A 13212-nucleotide genomic window follows, 5' to 3' on the forward strand; every position below is an offset into this window, starting at 1 on the left:
TGTGGCCTCTTGGAAGATGCTAGCTAGGCAGCGTATATGCTGTGCCTGACCAATCTATCACCAGAGCCTGGCACACAGTAGGTGCCTGTTATGTGTATACTCTTGAATAGGTGGAAGAATGTATCTAAGGCTGGGAACAAGGTGTCAGAACAAAAACAATGACTCCTACTGACCACCCAGTTCCTGCACACTGCAACAGGGAAACTTACTAATGAAGATGGTTTTCTCTTGGCTGTTTCTCCATCACCAAAGCCTAATCACATGGAGAAAAGCTGGCAAACTGCCCATGACTGCAGCACCTAGGAGAGAATCAACCTACCTGTTGTCCATTTCTGAGTTTTTATTTTCATCAAGTTTTTTATGACTTAACTTTTGGGAAGCTTAAATACCTGTGAGGCGTGGGGCAAGGGAAATTCATATATACTTTTAATTTGATCAGTTACTAGTTTCAAAAACCTTTCAATAATGCTAATAATCATTGTACTGAATACATGTATCTCGTGCATTGTGATGAGCTCTTTTGATCCACTATTCATTGAATCTTCATAACTATCTTGTAACTACTAAGTCATCATCATCATCATCACCATCATCTCTCAGAAATGAGAATAATGTGGTTTAGAAAGATTATTCAGCTTATCCTAAACTCCACCATTAGTAAAGTAGCAGAACTAGGATTCAAATTCAATGACTCTGAAGTTGCCCCTCAAGTTTGACAAATACGCCTCCATTCTATAGCCAGATCCAGGGCCTCCCACTTCTCTTAGACAAGTGGCCTCTGGAGACCTTGCTTCTTTGCCGTTCTATAACCCGGTAGTCTACAAATGAAAACCTGTTAATCTGAAGGTTGGGTCTTTTGAATCAAGGGGATTTTTTTTTTTTAATCTGAAAGAAAAACCCCAAACCTAACCTTTATTAGGGCTAGGGGCTACTTCTAAACCTTTTATCTCACACATTGTTGCATGGTTTTATAAATGCACTGGTGCTCAGAAGCTCTTCTCGCCTGTGTTTCCTGGAAGAGGAAACAGTGCTTCCTGCAGGGTTCTACACGTGGGTGGTGAGGTTCCACCATCTATGTTAAACACACCAGCTTTCAGTTTTGTGCTTTTTCCTCCAGTTTCTGCCCTATAGTTTCCTGGAAGCATGCTGAGGGCAGACTGTGGGACAGCTGCTTGTTTCATTTCAGCTGGGAAAAATGAAATACCTGCTTTGTGTTCAGAGCTAAGGAATCAAAGATTGCCATGAATCTTATCCCTGGAGATATCACCATCATCTTCCTTCAACCTGGAATTTGCAAAAGAGTCTGAGCTATCGTTTTGCTTTCATTGCGAACTTATTTTGATGGCAATGCTCTATCCCAAAAAGGCCTCCTCTTCAACCCATCTGTGGAGGTGACCTTCTAAAAAGGAGTTAGGATAGAAATTAAAAATGAAATATGCTCAATATCAGCTTCAATTCAGAGGAAGATCAAAGTAGTTGGGGGAAAGTGGGTTATGAAAAGCCGGTCATTTGAACAAATGATTATTTAACAAGGGCACTTATGTCTCCATGGACAGTTACCACTCAGAGAACGCCAACTTGGGCAATTCCAGGAGTTTGACGACCAGCTACCCACTTTTCCAAATGCCCAAAAGAAATGTTTTTTTTTTTTTTTTAAGATTTTATTTGTGCATACAGAACTGGGATACAGGCCAGAGATGTGGAGGGTGAGAGAATTCACCAGAGACAGAGTGGAGTGCAGAACAGGCAGATCAACAAAATACACTGCTGAGGGGAGCAGCAGGCGGGTCAGGAGAGGTCTGCCATGCCATGTGGTCACCTCCGGGGCAGGCGGGAATCGAACTCATGAGGAGGCGGCTTTAGATTCTCAGTGCTGTGCTTTAACCCGCTGCGCCACCAGGGAGGGCCTGTTTTTTTTTTTTTTAATTTAAAAAATTTTTTTAAAAGATTTATTTATTTATTCATATGGAACTGGAGTACAGGACAGAGATGTGGAGGGCGAGAGGATTCACCAGAGACAGAGTGGGGGGCAGAACAGGCAGATCGACGAAGTACACTGCTAAGGGGAGCAGCAGGCAGGTCAGGAGAGGTCTGCCATGCCATGTCGGTCACGTCTGGGACTGGGGATGGAACTCATGCTAAAATGGCTTTAGCTTGTTGGTGCTGTGCTTTAACCTGCTGTGCCACCAGGGAGGGCCAAAAGAAATTGTATTGAAAGTGGTCCACTGGAATCCCAGAAGAATCAACATGGAATTAAAGAATAGTGATCTACCCTTAAGACTTGAAAAATACATGGCTTGAAGTGTAAATTCAGAAAATGCCAAAATTATTCTAGGAGCTATGGGTCAAAGGGACAGAAACACAGTCCAAAAAAGCAGATATTTTAAATTCAGTTTGGATAAGGGAAGAAAAGGGTTATTTTTCTCTTAACCCAACCTTAGACTATCAAGTGAACAAAGTTAGAAGTTGTTATTGCCAGGAGAGAGATCTAAATTCTGAATTAAGAATTTGTCCCTTTCCTCTGGGAGTAAACAGATCTTGACTAATGGTGAATAGAGTTGGTATCAACTCTTCCAAACCTTGAGGTGATATGGTGAAAGATGAAGGCAGGTTTTAGCTTGAGTTACAATGTCATAGTATCATAATATAGTTTGAGTGTTCTATTATTATCCATGCTTACTAGTGTTAACCAAATTTTAAAATCTTTTCAAGGTAGAAAAGTTATGTATTATGTCCTCATTTAAGAAAGGGATGAATGGCCCTCCCTGGTGGCGCAGCAGGTTAAAGCACAGCACTGAGAATCTAAAGCCGCTTCCGCATGAGTTCGATTCCCGCCTGCCCCGGAGGTGACCACATGACGTGGCAGACCTCTCCTGACCCGCCCGCTGCTCCCCTCAGCAGTGTACTTCATCGATCTGCCTGTTCTGCTCCCCACTCTGTCTCTGGTGAAGCCTCTTGCCGCCCCTGAGCTTCTGGCCTGTATCCCAGTTCTGTATGCACAAATAAATAAATCTTTTTTTTTTTTAAAAAAAGAAAGGGATGAATGAACATAATACTAGCTAATATTTCTTGTGTATTTACAGCAGGTTTAGTGTTAAACTTTTAATTTCATTCATTTCATCTTACTTTTACAAGAAATCCTTGAGATGGGTGATAGCCTCTTCTCTGAACAGATATGATAGCCGAGACTCAGAGGTCAAACTGGTAACTCACCAAGTTTGCTAAGCCTACAAGTAGAAGGTTATGGCTTGACTCCTAGTTTGTTGAACCCCAAATCCATGATTTTTGCCATCTTATACAGAGCAACAAGAACTGAAGTTATAGCCTGATCCTTAAAATTATAAAAACATTGTGTATGTTTATGGATGTCCTGATTAATACAGTGTTCCAACAAAAGAAACTTAAAACAAGTATACATGTGCAATTTGTAAATTATAATGCATCAAAATGCGACCATAGAAATTGAAACACAACTTAATTTTTAATGATGTAGAACATTTAGAATAGATCAATTTTTTTCCCCTAGGTATCAATTATTATTACATTTTAAAATGGTTAAGTTGAGCAGGAAAGTGTTCCTTTTACTTATTTCAGGTCAGAGATATATAAAAACACAATATTCCTGTCTTGTTTTGCTTGTGGCTTCTGAAATCCTGTAGGCACTGATATTTTAAAGTCATCATTGTCAGTAAAGAGACTCTAATTGTAACATAAATGCCCGAATCAATAGTGAATTATGATGTTTCCAATGTTGCTTCAACAGAGTTACAACAATAAGCTTCTGGAGTTTTTGGTGTGAAGCTTTATAAATTCTAAGGGGGGAGGAAAGATTCAATATTTCTAGGGATCCACAGATATAGTTCTGGATTTTAGGAGCTTAGGGGTATCAGCACAATGAGAATGGCCCACATGGATAGAGAATATTGCCTGAAGTGAAAGAGATATTTTTAGCTATTATCAATTATTTTTAATTTTTATTTTTTAATTTTAATTTTATTTTTTAGATATAGAGAAAGTTTGTTTTTATTTGATGCCACTTGTTAAAATCCCAGATACAATATGGCAAATTAAAAATACATAGAAAACATAATGCATTATGACTAATGAAAATTATTATAGTAGCTCAAGGGTAATCCAACATTTAAGAATCTTCTTTCACTAGTGTGAGTAATGCATGAATTGCACTTTAAAATTTCCAATACCAACCACCTAGACAGGCCATTTTTAATGATTCTCTTCCATAGAACAAAAGAAAGAGCAACCTGAACTCCAAGAGACTGGACTTGGAAATCCTCCCAAGGAAGGATTAATAAATCTGTGGATTAATGTGTGAAACGAGGAGGAAGAAATCAAGGTAAAATGTTCTATCCTGTCTATAAATTTAATTTTTGTAATCCTACAAGTTGACACATGGCCTTTGCTGTCAGATTAGCAATCTATCAATGTAGGTTTATGATTTGAGAGTAAACTACTTTATCCTCAATCTCATTTTGAAAAGGCAAATATCACAACAGCCCTTCATGACTTACTTCCTTTCCAATTCATATTCCTCAGACTCATACTGTTGATGGTTTTATTCTCCCATTAACAGACACACACACACAGACACACAAGTGGAGGGAAGGGATTTTTCATTTTGCAAAAGAATAATGGAATATGTGGGATAGTTATCAGATTTTTGAGAACTCTGAGAAAAAAAATATCAATTTATAGAAATTTCTAATTGTCAGTGAAGGGGATATTTCCCCTAATTTGCTTCTAGTTGTACTGATAACTAGTTTAATATATTGATTTATATAAAAGTGATTTGAAATCATGCACTGAAGGCACAGGAAATCACTCAAATCTTTCCCCACTTCTTTGTGCACAGCTTTCCTGACTATCTCCTTTTCACACATATACTGTAAAGGAACAGTTTTGCGATTGAGAAATACAAGGAAATCTCTTTTTTTCTCCATGGTTAGAGTAGCAGCCAGTGGGATTAAGTTGACCATATGAGGTTACCTGATGAGTCAGTGAGATGAACTCTTTTTTTGCGTTCTCAAATTTTATGCCCAAACCCAAGCATCACACCCTAGAAATGTTGTCATTAGCCCCAAATGTCAATTTTTGAGACTGGTTATTTCTTTAAACCAATATAAGCTCATGTGTTGTCGGTAGATTCAAGCTGACATTTTCTGGTTTTTCTTTTTTTTTTTTTCCTGCTTCTGTTAGGCAAAGTCAGCAAGCAAGAGAAGTGTAAATCTCTGTATTTCAGATTCAGCATTTCATTCAGAGAGCAGATGTTTTATTTCCATTTTACACATTAAACACATACACAGACATACTACCCAGAGACATGCCTGAATTGCCCAATACATGAATAAAAATGTACTTTGATGATTAAAGAAACATTTGTAATGTTTATGTAATCATATTAATAGCTCAGATTTATGCAGTAGTAAAAATAATAAAAACCAAAAAGATGAGCCTTTTTTTACATCTGTGCTCTAAAATCAAAGATATGTGGTGTCAGAAACTGAAAGATATGCCAAGTTGTCTAACTAGATTATAAATTCCATGCATTATTTCACAAAACATTTCTTAAGTTTTTATCTTAAAGTCAGTAAAAGGCAAATGGTCAGTCATACCCTGCAAGTTTCTTGAGGAAGGTTGAGTAAATTAAGCTTCCAAAGTGTTTTGAGCCTTATCAACCTTAAGCAGAGGATGTCATACTTCGCATAATGCAACATCCTTTTTGGAGAATTTATACCATAGTATTTTACATTTATCATTTTATATCATCCCCAGGACTGTCTGATAATGTGGTGGCCTGGGTCACACTCAGTAGGAACGCTGAGGATCACCGATGATAGGGATCTTATACAAGGTCACATAGTGGCTGAGCAGGGAAGCCAGGATCCGAACCCAGGGCGGTGGATCTATGCCGAGCTGTGTTTGAGAATTGCACCTCCAACTGCTGAGGTTAAAAAATTAGGGGTCATCTTCTTCATGCAGATTTTGGAAAATGTTTATTATATTTTCCTATGAAAAATGTATGCATTTACTTTCATATGTGCACAACCACACACATATACAGCTAGAAATTAGAGAAAAATGCAAAGAAAAAAAATCATAAATGCACAACCCAAAGAAAATGAGCACTTTGTATATTTCCTTACATTCATTTATCTATGCATAATTTGGGGGATTCATTTATTTTAAAAAATAACATTTACTGGTTGTCTGTTTATAAAGTAATGAATATGCATCACAGAAGAATTGAAAAAGGTAAAAATGTAGATGTAAAAATTTTAGATCCCACCTAATCTCAAAATATAAAAATAACTATGAACACTTTGGTATCTTAAGACTGAAACTGAAACTACCTACATCATACCATTTTGTATACAGTTCATTACATTTTCATTGGTGGTTTGATTTTTGCTTTATTTGTTGATATTTTACTATTCAAGTAATAAGCAATAATGATTTTTCAACAGATGACTGGAATGTTCTAGTTGCTCTAAATAAGACATGCTACTTAGTTTCTACTAAAACACAAAGAATTACTCTCTCACACAATAATATCTTTAAGAGTGTAATTATATTGTATAAATCTGCTGTTGGAACTCCACAGAACGGCTTAATTTTCTTTTCTTCAAATGTAACTTCTCTTAAGCAGTTTCCACTGCCCAGTAAAAGAAAACCATCAGCTACTTCTTGCTAATTGGATCATGTGCATTTAACTAGAGGAGAGAGCTTTGGGTTAGGCTTAAGCAAATAATGTTGAACTGCCAGATTAAATGAAAAAATTGGGGTATTATAAAATTCAGGAGCACGGCAGAAAGATGGATTAATTTTAATAACAATAAGAAAAAATTCCTCTCCAAGCTGAATATAAGCCTGCTGTTCTTCAGAAACTTTCTCTCATATGACAGACCCACCAAAGGACAAAAAATGACAAAAAAAAAAACCACTTCATAACATAAAAAGCCTCCCAGTGACACATGGGGTACAGCACTTTGGGGCTGCTACAGTTTTATTTCTGGGCCTCTACTTTGCCTATGAGTGAGAAAGAGCCAGAGCTAAAAGCAAGGGAACAATAAACCAGCTGAAAGTTTTTCAACACTGCTGGGTTCTTGAGGTCACGTGACCTTTGCATATCCTTAAGGTCTTGAAGCATGGAAAATAACTTAAAAATTTTGTACATATATTTATCTTACCAAATCTCTCTACATTTACTGCCTTTTTGGAGATTCCCTTTCTCTTTTCCATGCAATTTCATTTGAATTGCACATAGATCCCTTCCATGACTCTCAACTTGAATTCTTCTTTATTTCTTGCTATGAAAGAAAATTCCAGAAATTCCATGATCTACTTTGTGGCTCCCTGGACATAGTGAGTCCATTATGTACATTATGGGGGGAAGTGGAGAAAGTAGAATTCTCATGTAAATTTGTAGCACTTTGGCAAACTGGGAGCATGTGTCAAAGGTGAACATCCGAGTATCCCCTGACCCAAGCCTGGCACTGAGCCACAGAAATGCATTCATCTGTGCAGTGAAAGGAGTGTGCAACGTAGTCATGGAAACAGAGTTTTCAGGTGCTCTATGCTGGAATTGGCCCAATGTCTCCCACCTTAGGGTCCTAATGAAATTGTGGTTCTTCAGTAGATCCCACGAAGCAATGAAAATGAACAGACCATATCAGCAGTTTGAACCGTTCTCAGATCATGGTTTTGAGTCAAAGAATTTGGATCTATAAGAACACACACTGCATGATTTTACTAACCTGAAATTCCAGAATAGGTAAAAATGAGCTACAGTATGAAAACTCAGGTCATTTGTTATGGTACTGGGAGGTGGGTGGCAGGGTGCCTGGCATGAGGCATAGGACTGCATGTGCTATGTGGTGTGGGGAGTGCATTTTAATCACTTAATGTAGGTAGGTGACTCTATAGACACATCAAATTTGTAAAAGTTCGTTTGTGGCTTGTGTCCTCTGTATATGGCAACCCAACACACAGGTTATTTGCAATTGAAATAAAATATATTAATAAAGCCTTTTGTTAAAAGCCAGAAACAGGGTCAGAGTTCCTTGGGAATTAAGGGTGTATGACTCTGGCAGGTGTTTTCATTCTCTCCCTCCTCTGGCTCCCTGTGTCCCTGGCTCTGTGCTGTTCATCATGCCAACAGCTTAAGCTTAGTGACAACATGACTTCAAGCAAATCATTAGTAGCCTCAGAATCCTTTTGTCTCATTTGATGAGTGAAGGTGTTCAACAAGATGGCGCCTGGGTCTGCTTGGCCCTTCACTTCCAGGACTCTAGGCTCCTCCTCCTCAGTCACTCTCTCTACTGCCCCCTGATCCCTAGTACTGAGCACATAATAAAAATTGTTTGTTGGATGAAGACAAAGGTTCAGTAAAGCCTAAGCTCCACACAGTCTGTATAAATACCTCAAAATTGTTTTTTTAAATGACTGTTCTCCTTTGCTGAAAGGCAGTTTGTGCTCCTGGCCAAGTGGGATCCAAATAAGAATGTGCCTGGTACCCAGTGGATGTCTATGATCCACTAGGCCGTAGCTTTTGGGGGGAGCATGTCTAAGAGATTGAAATGTCATGAGGTAACACCATCAAGTGTAAATAAAGGCAAGGAAGGATCAGGTAGGAAATTTTACTTGAAATAACCTTAAAGATAACAGTTTTTTTTTTGTTAAAGATTTATTTTTATTTATTTGTGCATACAGAACTGGGGTACAGGCCAGAGGCTCAGGGGTGGTGAGAGGCTTCACCAGAGACAGAGTGGGGAACAGAACAGGCAGATCGATGAAGTACACTGCTGAAAGCAGCAGCGGGCGGGTCAGGAGAGGTCTGCCACACCATATGGTCACCTCCGGGGCAGGCGGGAATCGAACTCATGTGGAAGCGGCTTCAGATTCTCAGTGCTGTGCTTTAACCCGCTGCACCACCAGGGAGGGCCAAGATACAATTTTAATGATAGCAATCACGAGGTTTGATGAAGAATATTTAAAAGGGCTGAATGCTAAGAATTTGTGTGCTTGTCTTTGGAATTGTTCAACTGTACTTCATTGCACTTTATTTAATGAGGTGAAACTTTATATCAAAAGATATATTTTAAAATTGCAGCAGGATAAGCCTCTATTAGCATGATGTAAATAGCCTTTTGAAAATAGTCAACAGAATAAACTCTCCTTTATTATCGCTTTTTCAAATATTTCTCTGTTCACAAAGAACCAGTTTGATCTGTGGTTTAGTCTCCTGAGTGATTGAAATGGTATAGGTTATCTTATGAGGTCAGCCCTCCCAGTGCCATGGACTTCATGTGTCTTTTTATTAAGTGCAGGTTACCCAGACAGAGTTGAGTTTTTAAAGCAGTCTCACCAAGGAGGAGCGTAGTGTGGGAAAGTGAGAGGGCAGAAGTGTGACCTGCTGTTAGGTTCCCACGGTGGGCTTTGTACCTGGGATGATCTCTGCTTCCTGATCCTACGTCTTCAGCCTCCTGTACATCTCTGTGTGTGTACACCCTGGGGGTAGCTGCAGTGTTTCCAAGGAAGTCAGAGATATAGAAGGAATTTTCAAGTTATGCTTTTGGAAAAGTATAAATGTTAACTTACTTGGTTCCTGACTCTCATCTTCAAAAAAGCACCATCATGTTCTTCTTTGACTTTAACTCTAATGAAATCCTCATTATGAGTCTTCCTGTGGCATTTAATGTGTTTGATCTGATTATAGGTGCTCAGTGAATTTTACAACATTTTTCTGCATCTATTACCTATTTCGTGGGTAAGAAATAGTTTTTAAAAGTAAACAGTCATTCTCCCCACTCCCTTTTCTAATACGATCTGCTGTACTTAGGACTACAGGCTCCGTGGCATGGTGAAAAGCCTGTGGATTCCAGACACAGCACCAAGTTCTTGTCTGTGCTTCATCATTGACAAGCTGCGTGGCTGGGAGTGGGGGGCATTTCATTATTTCTCTGGGTCTCAGTTTTCTCAGCTGTAAGGTGAAGCAACTGACAAGATAATGGACACTGTGATTTCAACAATTTTAAAGTACTAAATAACCTAACTCTGACAAATCTCTTCACTCTTTCTCCCACCCCTTTCTGGGTAATTAAATATGACTGGCTTAAGCTGAGATTGATGGACTGAAAATTACATTTTCACCTCACTTGAATTTATTGCAGGAGAGAAAGTAGTAAGTGAGACATTTCCATTTCTAGTGACTGGTACCTAGTAGTTTTAAGTCTTCCATTTCATTATTCACCTTAATGTTTTCACTAAAACATATGTGGTTTTCAAACACAGGAAAGAAAACATGATAACCTGTGGTTATAATTTCCACTAGAAAATAGAAAAAAATGTAGCTCAGAAAGAGTGTTTGTGGGGAGTTCCCTTAAATATGAAAACCCATCCTACAACAGCTTTTTCTCAAGAATACTGTTAGTCGTTGCAAGTTTCAAAAGCTGTAGGAAGGCAGGACCTAACTGCATCTTTTGTCCTGGTTAGAAAGGAGTTGTAGTTATATAACTGTGAAGACTTCAGTGCTGGGACTGCTTCTAATCTTCTGGTATATTTTTAAGCAGCCACTTTTTTCTTCTTTTAAACCATATTCCAGGATATCTGGAGAAAATGTCTTTCCAGGTGACCCTCCCCATTTCCCAGTGACCCCAAGAGCCCCTGATCACATCCCACCTTGAAGCAAGCTGACCCCTTCCAATGAGCTCTTCTCTTCCTCTATAGCAGTTAACCTGCAAAAGTATGTTCAGCAATTTGTTCTGCCTTCAACTGTGATGGGATAGGTTTATATCTGAAATGAATTCTTCTGCAGATATTTAAAGATCACGGATTAGTTTATGATGTGAGCACAGGTCTGAATTTCACAGTGAATTGGAAGGAAATAGTGAAAACAAATCTTTAAAAAATCCTTTGAATTTTCTAATAGGTGACTGTCAAAAACAATAGGAGATATATCAGATGGTTTTTGCAAATTCTAGTTTTACAAGACACTGTTGTCTTAACTTTGGAGAGCCTCTTTAAGTGCCTGGGTTACTTAGCGATGATGGAAAAGTCACTTGACTGAATCCCATGTGTTGGTTCAAGAAGTCACCTGCTACGTGAAGTGGAGGAATAAATATATGGTAGTTTAGATTTTTCTGCTGGTTGCTTACTGATCACAATCAAATAAGAATATGGTATACAAAGCTCTTTAGTGAGGAACAGATACAAGTGATTTGCACATGTGGATCCAGTTGTAGAGGGAAGAACAGCCACCTACGTATGACAAGAAAGGTGGAGTGAGCTGTTCTCTCATCTGCCACAAAGCGAGATGTTATCAGTGTGTACGTGTGTATACATAGCACAGATGTATGTGGTGAGACTTGCTTTTGTGTCAGCACAGGAGCACATTGGGGAGGTGCCCCCAACCTGTGTTCCTACTTCTGCTCTTGCTTCACTGCAGCCTGTCCCCAGCTGTGACCTGATCCACACCCCAGTGACATGTACACTGGGCAGCCCTCCAGAGGCCCTTTCTCCATTCCCACCTGCCCCAGCTCTCCTCCCCAGACACCTCTCCCACTCATCTTCCTCACCAGCTCCATGTTGGCCTCTCTATACAAGCTAGAGGTGCAGAGGCGAGAGGATTCCCCAGAGTCAGAGTGGGGAGCAGAACAGGCAGATCGACGAAGTACTGCTGAGGGGAGCAGCGGGCAGGTCTGGAGAGGTCTGCTGTGCCCTGTGGATCACCTCCAGGGTGGGGCTGGAACTCCCACAGAAGCAGCTGGTCCAGCTTCACAGTGCTGCGCTTTAACCCGCTGCGCCACCAGGGAGGGCCTCTCCGTGCTTCTTAACATATGTCCACAGCTCAGCGAGGGCCTCCCTTGGGTCTTGGTTGAAGGAGTTTCTCAGCAAGGATTTCTCTGTTTGAAATCGCCTCCCCCAGACTCCCCATCCACTTATACACACTGTTTCCTGTGGCCCCTCCCTGTTCCCTGACTACTCTGTTTCTTTAGCCTGCTGATCTTTTCTGGAACATAAGCACCGCCCCAGGGAGCTACTTTTTCTATTTTGTTTTTTATCATTCCCCCCAACAACGTGAACCTTAGTAGTCATTCAAACATTTGTTGAATGAATTCATGAAATGCAGATGGTCATAATACATTTATAAATATATAAAATATATTTCACATAAATGCAATTATTTTACACAACATGATTGAATTGCTGTGGACTTAGTCCTTTTATGTATAGGAAGTAGTTATTACATTTACCCATACAAAAAACACAAATGCTTTATTTTATTCCTCTAATTTTATTGCAGCATAACTGACCATTAAAAAATTGAGGATTTAATATGTACATGTTGTGAACTGATTACCAGAATCAGTTATCAAGCGTGTGTGTGTGTGTGTGTGTGTGTGTAGGGAGCAAGGATAATTAAGAGTCATCCTTCTAGAACAAATTCCACACATCAGCTATGGATTCGATTAGTAATTTCACATCCTAAGAAGTATTTAATACACTTGCAAATAAGAACAAGGATCAAATTATTTAAATGAAATATCTTCCTTCAGACAATTGGAATCAAATCACCTTTATGAAAATCAATCATAAGACCATGAAAATCTTTGCTCCTGGATAATTGTACCAAGAGTTGTGAAGCAATCACTATTTTCATATAGAATGCTGTATTTATTTCTATTGTTGCTGTAACAGATGACCACAAGCGTAACAGTTAAAACAAAAATGAATTAATCACCTTACAATTAGTAAGTCTGAAGCTGGGGTCAGCCTAGCTGACCTCTCCTCCAGGCTGCCCAGCTGAAATCTGTTCTGGCTAGCCCAGCTTATCCAGGGAACTCTGGAAGTTTCTACTTCCAGGCTCATTCCGGTTGATGACAGAGTCCTGTTCCTTGTGGCTGTGAATCCTTACTGGCTATCCTTACTGGCTACCCCCTTTTACTCTGAGAAGCTTCTCTTTAGTCCTGGCATGTGGCCCTTACATCACAGATCTAGAAGAGCATGGCCAGTCCCTCCTGCTCTTGGGATCTTTCTACTCCCCACAGCCGCAACTCCAGCTTCCAGACAGAAAAAGCTCTGCCACTCAGGGCTCATTTAGTGAAGCTGGGCCCTCCCACATAAATAGGATAATATCCTAGCGGTAGCTGTGGCTAGGAGATAGGGACTAGACATCTTTTGATGGGGAGAGGGCGT

Source organism: Condylura cristata, unplaced genomic scaffold (genome assembly GCF_000260355.1).
Source record: "Condylura cristata isolate star-nosed mole 26May11 unplaced genomic scaffold, ConCri1.0 scaffold00030, whole genome shotgun sequence".
NCBI lineage: Eukaryota > Metazoa > Chordata > Mammalia > Eulipotyphla > Talpidae > Condylura > Condylura cristata.